Below are 9799 nucleotides of genomic sequence, written 5' to 3' on the forward strand. Positions count from 1 at the left end.
GAGAGAGCCTGGAGTATCAAATATCTCTATCAGTCAGGAGGGGGGGGATGCCAGGGGAGGTGGCACTGCTGGGTCACATCCCCCACTTTAACACCATCAGAGGAGAATCTCTGCTAAAGTCTAAATTGGGTTTTGAGCCTAGCAAGTGTTGGACTAGATTTTAAGTCAAGGGATGACACACAAGGGCTCACAACCTGCTGGTGTTCAGTGTTTTAATTTTGGCCACAGGCTTCGTCTTAAACCAGAGTGTGCCCAGTTCCTCCAGTGTTCCCAGTCCAAAGGAATCCAGCGTTGTCTTCACTCTGCAAAGCTGAGCATGGACATGTAACCACCTTTCCACTTAGTTTTTCCTGAAATGGTGAGAAATTGGTAGGTAGGACCACGTTCCTGTTTGTGTTTAGGCAGACAGGTCCCTGTTTGTCCATCAAGAGCCTTGTGTTTTGAGTGTTGTGAAAAGACAACTGTGTGTTCCCATCCTCAAGCCAAGCAGGGTCCAGACTTGGCTTTGATTTTAGACCCCTTTGAGGAAGATTTGCTCTGAAGGTCCAGTCCCAGCTGAGTTATTAAAGTAATGAAAAATCACCTATAAGTGCCATTTTTACACAATTCTCCAGTATTTTCCCCAAACTATTGTAATTTGAGTTCCTTTTCTGACCTTAAATCCTTGTCCTCAGAAGAGTCTCCTGACAGGAGGTTTCCCAGCTCGCTTCTGCTTTATGAAAATGTATTACTTTTTATCTGGAAAGTTTAATAGAGATTTAATCTCATCCATGTCTTCTCACAGCCTGAACAGTGAGTTTTTTCCTGCAAATTTCGCACTCAAATAGCACCAAAACATTATATTATGAGCTATAGGTCAGGCTTATCCCCTCAGAGTAGTGTGTGGCCTTTTTAGACTCTACAGAAGATTTTATACCTTTAACATCTGTGATGGACTTTCCATATTATACTTATCTTGATCATATAGAAAAGTTCAATGCTACTGTCTTGATCTCAACAGTCAATTAAGGTGATTTATAGGTTCCTCATAAATTTTAACCTAATGAAAACAGTGGCCAAACCTAGAGAGAGGCATGTGAGAAATGGTTTGGGTTTATTGAAGTTAATTCTAGAACTGGTTTCTGTTAATAAACAGTGAATTTGTATCAGAGTGATTGTGGGCAGTGGATTTTGGGTGAGGATAGCTGGGAAAGGTTTGCCTGGAGATGGGGCTGAACAGTTTCTCTCCTGTTTGTTCTGTGGAGGAGCTGCTGTGGTGCTTGTCAGGAATGAACTGCTGCTGCTGGAAGTTCCCCAAAATACAACGTGCAGCAGAATTAAGACTTTTAAAGCACAGTAAGGCCCTGAGATCAGAGCACCAAAATCCCAGTTTTAGATAGTGAAAGCTCAGCTTGCTGGTGATAATCTGTGAAATAATGGTTAAACCTCAGCAGATTGATTCCAGTTCTTTTAATCAGAGTAAAAAGCAGGTGGAGGAAGGGGAGCTCTCCAAAACTCAGAGGCAAGTTATTAATGCATTCCTTTGTGAAGAGGGCTGGATAGAGACTTCAGGTAGGCACAGTAGAACTTGATCCCCCCAAGTTTAAATAAAACACTGTCTTTTAATAAAGCATTGAAGAATAAAGGCCTTTGGGGAGGTGCCTGGAAGCTGCTCTGAGCTCCCAGCTCAGAAGACACGCTTTGATTAATACATCAGACTTCAGAGGTTGCTCATCTCTTGTTTAGCCTGACTCTTAAGTATCAAAAGAGCCTGTTCATCCAAGGATTTGTTTATTTACAAGGATTATACTTGTTAACTGACAGTTTGAAAAGAATTACACAGGCCTCCAGCATTGATAGACTGGCACTAAAGAGGGTATTAAATGCTGACCTTGGATTCAGCCAAAGGCTGCCCTTCCCCCTCCCTCCCATCCACGGGGCTGGAGGTGGGATGGAAGTGGGAATATGCCAGAGTTGATGATTATTATACAGTCAGGTGGATGACTGAAATAAAGACTCCACTGAAAAGGAGTATGGATGTGTCTTATGGGATGATTTCAGACTGCTGAGGTCCCAGGGAGATCCCCAGGGCTGCTCCCAGCAGAGCAGCAGGAGGAAAGCTCTGGTGCACAAACTTCCTCTGGACTTTGTATTCAGCACCTGAAAGCATCCATAGAAGCTCTTCCCTGCACCTAAAAAGAGGTGGAATGAGGGACAACTTCAGCAGGAAGGATCTTTAATGCCCCATCTCTGGAAGTGTTTAAGGTTGGATGGGGCTTGGAGCAACCTGGGCTGGTGGAAGGTGTCCCTGCCCATGGCACTGGATGGGCTTTGAGGTCCCTTCCAACCCAAACCAGTCCGGCATTCCACGATTCTGTGTTTTTATGATTCAAAATAGTCCTGGCAGCAAAAAAAAAATCCATGTGAGAGGAAGAAAAACAGAGTCTTCAGCAATGTGAACAAGGTCAGAGCAGAACAAACCAGCACTTTGAGCAGGAAAACTGGGAGGAGAACATGGAGCCAGGGGTTGTTGGGGGGAATAAACGCATTATTGGGGGCATCTGGCCTTGACAGACCAGCACAGGTCATGGAAAAGCAGCTAAAAGAGAAAATTAATTGTTTAATATAAAAAAAACCAGTTAAAAATGTGCTGGTTACTCTGATTCTGGTCAGTATTTCGGGTTTGACGGAACAGTTTTGCAGGAAAAGATTTTTGATGCTGAAGTACCTCAGAATATTTGAATGTCTTTTTTTAACCTCAAAGCTCCAGAAATTCAAACCCTTCCATTTCAAATATATTTTAATATTACAGGATTTATCAGTTTAAAGAAACTGAAACATTTCCATGTTGGTTTTTTTTTTTACTGTGATTTGCACAACTCTAATTTTTGCCCAGCTTTTTTTTTTTTTTCTTTTCAACTTCCAACATTTTGTCCTGCTCAGGATGAAAACACACTTTGACAACCCCAAATGAAAATCATATTTGACTATTACTCCCAAGTATCTCCGTGTGGTACCTTCCTCCTGCAAATCAGCTTCAGAAAAGGTCACATTGCAAATGTTGTGTGTGATGAAACAATATGTGAAGGAGAATTCCTCAGGGGAGCCCCTGACATTAATGGGACATGGAAAATGCTGCATTAATATGCTGAAATTGGGGGTGATGTCTCTTATTTGGGTGTTTTTTTAAGGTATTAAAGGGCAGCAAAGTACCCCTTAAAGCAACTTCTTCAATAAGTGTGTTTTTAGCCTATTAAAAAAAAAAAAGAGGAGAGAGGAGAGGAAATATGGGCTGAGGATTAATAGGAAATTTTAGGAATCGTTCACAGCTTTCATTTAAAACAAGTAAGAGGCATTTGCAAATCAGTACAATCACAATTCCATCCATTTTCTCTTCAGACAGGCCCTGCCTGCACAATATCTCTGTGAATTCCAGGCTGTATTTTCAATTCTTACTATTATTTCCATGGATGAGGAGTTTCCTCACCCTACACTGCCCTGGATTTTTCAAGACAAAGCCTTAACAACACATTTTTTTTCCTATTACTGTATTTTTTTTCTATTTCTACCTTTTTTCTATTTCTATATTTTTCTATTTCTATCTTTTTTCCATTTCTATATTTTTTATATTTCTATATTTTTTCTATTTCTATAATTTTTTTCTATTTCTATAATTTTTTTTTGTTTCTATTTCTCTAATTTTTTTCCTCTTTAAATTGCTCTCCTGGTTTCCACTGCAACCCCCAGCTGGGCTGAGTGAGCTCTGGAACAGTCCTGAAGGGGACTGGGATATTCAATCCTGCATTTTAAGAGCTATTAAGACGTTAAAAAATTAATAATGGACTCTCTTCCCACTGATAATACCTTGAACTTTGTCTCCTGTCTGTCAGTCTTGGGAGTATTGTCTGTCAAATAGTTGTGAGGAATTAATTACAAAGCCAAGGCTGTTTTATCTGGGAAGGACTTTTCCTGGTACATATGGAAAGAAATGCCTATAATAATGATAATAATGATAAGAATAATAATAAATGTCTCTTTCCAAAATGATTCTGTGGCTGAGCAAAGCAGAACAGAGCAAATAATGGTTAAATAGTTGCTTTCTAGATAAAGAAAAGCTTAGGATTTCTTAGAGGACAAAAGAAAGGGAATGCTGCCTAAAAAAACATGCAGTTTGACAGCAGGAATCAAACCAATCCAGATTTTTTTTCTATTTTTAAAGAGGGTTTCTTTAATCATTGTATTTAAATTTTCCCTGGCACGGGTGCCTCTAAATAAAAAATAATATTTTCTTCCTTTTGAAATTCATAAATGAAATGTTTATTTTTATTTTTTTTTTGGCTGACCACGCTTGCCCAAATTTCTCATTTGACAAGTCTGAGAGATTTCAAACTTGGTGAAATGGAGGTGTTTTTTTTTTTCTTAAATGATAAATCTCAAATCTGATAGGGGAGCCAATGGTGCTGTGTGCCAACAAGCAAACTTTATTCCTCTTTTGTGGGTTTTAGGTGCCCATGATGATACAGATAATGCTGAGCCATTTATTGTTTTAGACATATGATGCTCTGTCCCCTAAGTTTGCACAGCAGAAATTGTTGTGCCTTATCTGTATGAGGAAAGCTGCACTAAACTTGATCTTAACTGTAATTATTTTTCTGAAGCACCATCCTAAATTCTCGATTTTCCCACTGAACTCCTCTGACTTTGCCATTCTCACCACGTATTTCAACCCAACAAAGATCCTCCTGTCCAGTCTGGGGCTGATAGGAAGAGTTTATCATTCCTGCAGTGCTGCTGCTGCAGGAAAATCTCATTATGGATTTCCAAAAGAACTGGAGCAGGATGATTTCCAGGCAGTGGAATCACATTTGGAGCTGAGGGGGAGCTGCCCTGTGACATTTGACCTTCCCAATAGGCTGGGCAGGACTTGGGTACCTGTGATTTAATGGGCTTGGAGGGCTGGGGAAAGGAGGTATTTAAATAGGGATCCCATTTCTTGGACCAAGGGTAAATTGGCAAATTTATAACGGGGGGACTGGTGCCTCTTCCCCCTCCTCCCCTCATGGAAAAGTGTGGAATAAAAAGGGAACACTGAAATAAATCGTGCTGCCCAAATGGAAACCAGGACCTGAGCTTGGAACCAAAAACCCCAATGAAATCAAAGGGCACTTATAATAAAAATTTAGGGGTGAGGGATCAACCCTCAGCACATCAAATCCTTGTCCCTTCTCCCTGCCCAGAGAAATTATAGTTTGAACCAAGCCAGGCTTAATATTTATTTATCCTCAGTCTTTCAGTAATGTTTTCAGAGCTGGTATCTTATTCAAATTGTCAATGTTAATTTAGCACATAGTTGTGATTATCTCTTGCAAGAGAAACACATCACAAGGCATGAGAAATACAAGTTATGAGAAATAATAACATCACAGGGCATGAAAAATACAAGTTATGAGAAATAATTACATCACCAGTCAAGAGAAATGCATCACAAGTCAAAATGCCTTGTAGAAAAACAAAAAAAAAAAACAAAACAACCAACCAAACCCTACTGTTTAATATCTAGAATTCTGGGTTCATTTTTATTCACTTTAGTGGGCTTTGCTTTTGGGATTTGTTATTGTGTGCAGGCATTTTGTTCTTTAGAGCACATGTGTGTGTGCAAATTATCAAATAAATACTAATACTGCAATTCTCAAAGGCAAACTGTGGCAGCTGTGAAGTGCCCTGAGCACTTGGATTGTGAAGGGGATGATCTCCACAGAGCTAATGTTAGTCTGTGGGAAATCCACTTTATTTGGGTGCTTTTTAGGTGCAGGATGGGGATTAGAAAACTCTCCTGCTTCCCGTGGATCCAGTGAGAGCTGTAGCATCTCTGAAGTAGCCAAGAGTACCACAAACATTCCCTGCAATCCCTCTGCACCAGACAGTTTAAATGCACTTTAGCCAGGTGCTTTTTAGGTGCAGAATGTGAATAAATGGGAATAAAATGAAAGTGGAGTGTTCTAGAAGTCTAGGAAGTTCTAGAAGAAATAGTGATAAACCACTAAAACCAGTGTTGCTTTCCCACATTTCCCGTTCTGAATTTTCCTTCAAAACAAGGGATTTTGTTTGCAAAGAAAAATGGGCAGAATATTTTTTTTTTAATTCCTTATTTTTCAAAGCTTGGCCTTTAACTCATATTTCTGCTCCTTTTGTTGTCTGTATTTCTCTGCTCTTGTGCTGCATCCAGTGCCTGGTGCAGTTTGGGTTCCAGTTCCTCACCAAACCCTTTCTATTTCCTCAAAATATAATCGATATTTCAAAGAAATCTATTCAAATAACAAGCTCAGGTGTCTCAAAAAGCAATTATGGAGTCTGTAAAGACTCTCCTGCTCCATGGGAAGTGAGGATTGTTGCATCTCCGCAGCAGCCAGACGTACACGAACATTCCCTGAAATCCCTCTACAACAAGTAGCAAAGAACTACAAGCTAAAGGGGGGCCATTTTTGTTGTTTTGCTGCTGAAGAAGTGATCAATGGCCAATATTGTTGGTTTAAAATGCTATCAGCCACATAATTTAAGCAAAGCTACAAATGGTGTGGTTTCCCCTGGACTCAGCACTGGTGAGGCCACCCCTGGAGTGCTGTGTCCAGCTCTGGGCCCTCAGCTCAGGAAGGACATTGAGGGGCTGGAGCAGGTGCAGAGAAGAGCAACGAGGCTGGGGAAGGGACTGGAGCACAAGTGCTGTGAGGAGAGGCTGAGGGAGCTGGGGCTGTTCAGCCTGGAGAAGAGGAGGCTCAGGGGAGACCTCCTCACTCTCTGCAACTCCCTGACAGGAGGGGGGAGCCAGGGGGGGGTTGGTCTCTTTGCCCACCCAACCATCAGCAAGACAAGAGGGCTCGGGCTTCAGCTGTGCCAGGGGAGGGTTAGATTGGAGATTAGGAAGAATTTCTTTGCAGAGAGGGTGCTCAGCCATTGGAATGGGCTGCCCAGGGAAGGGGTGGATTCTCCATCCCTGGAGGTTTTTAAGGTGAGACTGGATGTGGCCTCAGTGCCATGGGCTGGGAACCACGGTGGGGTTGGATCAAGGGTTGGACTTGATGATCTCAGAGGTCCCTTCCAACCCAGCTGATTCTGTGATTCTGTTATTCTCTGATTCTGTGATTCTATGATTCACCTGTGTGACACAGGCAGGCTGGAGCTTGGCCGAGCCCAGCAAACCTCCCAACAGTGCTCTGGAATGAGCTCCAGGAAGTTTTCCCTGTGCCACGGGCTTGACATGGGGTTTATTTTTAAAATGTTACAAGCTGAAAACTGATCAGGCCTGTAATGCACATTGGAATCCATCTCTTTTACTGCTGGAAACCTCAGAGAGATGTGTGAGTGCCGAAAGAAAATGCTTCTGAACACCCACCCACCCCCAGTTCCTCAGTGCCTTTGCCCACCTCAGATTTTGGTGCAAACTGAAGGTTTTAATGTTTGGGAAAGGAAAAAACTCACCACACCTGAACTCCTGCCTTGTGCTGTCCTCTGGAGTTCTCTGGTTCAGCAATATTTGGAGTTTTTCCTGCTCTCACTATTCTGGCCTGGGTGACCTCGTGGTGGCTACAGAGTCTAATTGAGTTTCCAGGGAAATCCTGAGATGATCCCATCTGTTGGGAGTGCAGAATACCAGGAATTGCTACTTGTTGAAGTTCTGGAGTTCATTCTTGTCAGAACTCAGCTGAATTGGGCACGAGCACACAGAGTGCAGGGCTGCCAAATCCCCCACTTGGACCCTCCCTGGCATTTTGGGGTCAGTCTGCCCATGATTTCCCCGAGTTCCTCAAAGGTGAGGCTGCAGGAGCAGCTCCCCTGCTGAGGACTGGATGTATTAAATTATCAAGGAGTCATATGCGTGTGTGCTTTAATTTGTAGCTTTGCTTAAATTACGTGGAGTCCTTCAAAAGGGAAAAAAAAAAAATCAATTTGACTTTGGCAGCTGTCTCCACGATGCTGCCAATCACCAGAGGATCTTGGCTATTTTTAAGTCTCCTGAAATCAGTCTGCATTAAGGCAATAGCTGTGCTTGGATTTAAGCCCAGGACTCTATCAATATAAAATGATTTGTTGTAAGTTTAAAGATGCTTCATCCCTATTCTCTCTCTTTTCATTTACATTTTAAGCTTTCATCAAACCGTGGATCAACAATACTAATAGAGCCCTTTTCTCCTCTCTCCTGCTTCACACTTTTTCTGCAAAGAACACCTGAGACTGTGTGTTCTTCACCTCAGTCTGTCATGAGGGGGGTTTCCCCTCTGTTCAAACCAGAAGGACCCATTTGTTCCCTGAAGGATCCCACTGTGAGTCTTTCCAGCCTTGTGCCACTTGAATGTTTTCCAGTCAAGTTCTCAGGGATGTGAAATGTGTGATTAAGGGAGTGATGGGAAGCAAAAAAGGAGATGATCCTTCATGTAGCAGGAATGGAAATAACCAGTAAAGAAGAGATTTTGTTTTCCCCAATCTAAGATTGAGGTTTGCAAAGTGCAAAGTGCTTCACACCAACAGTCCTTGGGCCTTTCCACAAGGGCCCGGAGTGACAGGACAGGGGGGAATGGCCTTAAGGGTTGGATGGGATACTGGGAAGAAATCCTTCCCTGTGAAGGTGGTAAGGGGCTGGGATGGAGTTCCCAGAGAAGCTGTGGCTGTCCCTGGATCCCTGGAAGTGTCCAAGGCCAGGTTGGAGTAACCAGGGATCGTGGAAGGTGTCCCTGCCCATGGCACTGGATGATTTTAAGGTCCCTTCCAACCCAAACCATTCCATGATTTTATGATTCTATCTGTGATATTGGACCAGCTGGGATCATTTGCTTCCAGCAGAACCTGTTGATGAGGCAGGAGATGATCTCCAAGGTCCCTTCCCACCCAAACCATCCAATGTTCTTGCCCATCTCTGGCAGCTCCAGCTCCATCCCACCAGCAGCACTGGGGGTCTCAGACCCTCCCCAGCCCCAGCCCAGAGGCAGCTGAAAGACTTGGGTTTAACCTGTCACTGTAATGGATTTAAATGCCAGGGAGTGGGGTGAGATGGGATTTTGGGAAGGGATTCTTCCCTGGGAGGGTGGGATGGAATTCCCAGAGAAGGTGTGGTTGCCCCATCCCTGGAAGTGTCCAAGGTCAGGTTGGAGCAACCTGGGCTAGTGGAAGGTGTCCCTGCCCGTGGCAAGGGTGGCACTGGATGAGCTTTAAAGTCCCTTCCCACCCAAACCATTCCATGATTCCATTGACAGACCAACTCTGGATGCTTTGGGGACACTCACCTGTTCCCTGCAGCTGGGATGCCATTTCTAGTTCAGTGTTCCCCAGAATCTGGGAGGGGAATGCTCACAAGGGGAATAATTGTGGATTTTTCCAATAATTAAGTTTCTCACGCCTAATTTTGCCATTCCCCTCTGTCCTTTCAGACTTGCCCTCAGTCACTGTGTCCATCCATTTGCTGAGGGAGATTTCCCCAATGGAAAACTGTGGAGAACTGCAGCCAATTAAGTGCTTAAATCACCTTGTGATTGAGTAGAATAGTGTTAGATCTAAGCTTACTTTAATAATAAATTAAAAAAATCAAGATAATAATTATTGTTCAGATTCTCATTAGTAGAAGCCTAATTTCACTGCATGTTTTCCCCAGATTTCCTGGGATTTCTATGACAACCCCCCATCTTACAGAAGCCATTTGTATCCTTGGCCTGTATTTTGGCCTTTTTCTGAAATTTTTCAAGACATATGATCGTAAAAATAAATAAAATTTTAAAAAGAATTGAAAATAAACTTCTTACTTAATCTGTAACGAAAAGATTGGACTTTTTTT

General features: G+C 42.7%; 1 long non-coding RNA gene across 2 annotated transcripts; it reads left to right on the forward strand.

Annotated features, from left to right (window-relative positions):
• Window positions 1-7257: 7257 nt before the first annotated feature.
• LOC116799576 lies at window positions 7258-9426 on the forward strand. 2 transcript variants are annotated; one of them, XR_004361084.1, is made up of 3 exons: window positions 7258-7334; window positions 8121-8297; window positions 9399-9426. It is a non-coding gene; the product is annotated as an uncharacterized LOC116799576 (long non-coding RNA). The 2 variants fall into 2 exon arrangements; XR_004361083.1 differs by having other exon boundaries at window positions 7261-7334; window positions 8198-8297.
• Window positions 9427-9799: the final 373 nt, after the last annotated feature.

The sequence above is a fragment of the Chiroxiphia lanceolata genome, chromosome 28, assembly GCF_009829145.1.
Source record: "Chiroxiphia lanceolata isolate bChiLan1 chromosome 28, bChiLan1.pri, whole genome shotgun sequence".
Taxonomy (NCBI): Eukaryota; Metazoa; Chordata; class Aves; order Passeriformes; family Pipridae; genus Chiroxiphia; species Chiroxiphia lanceolata.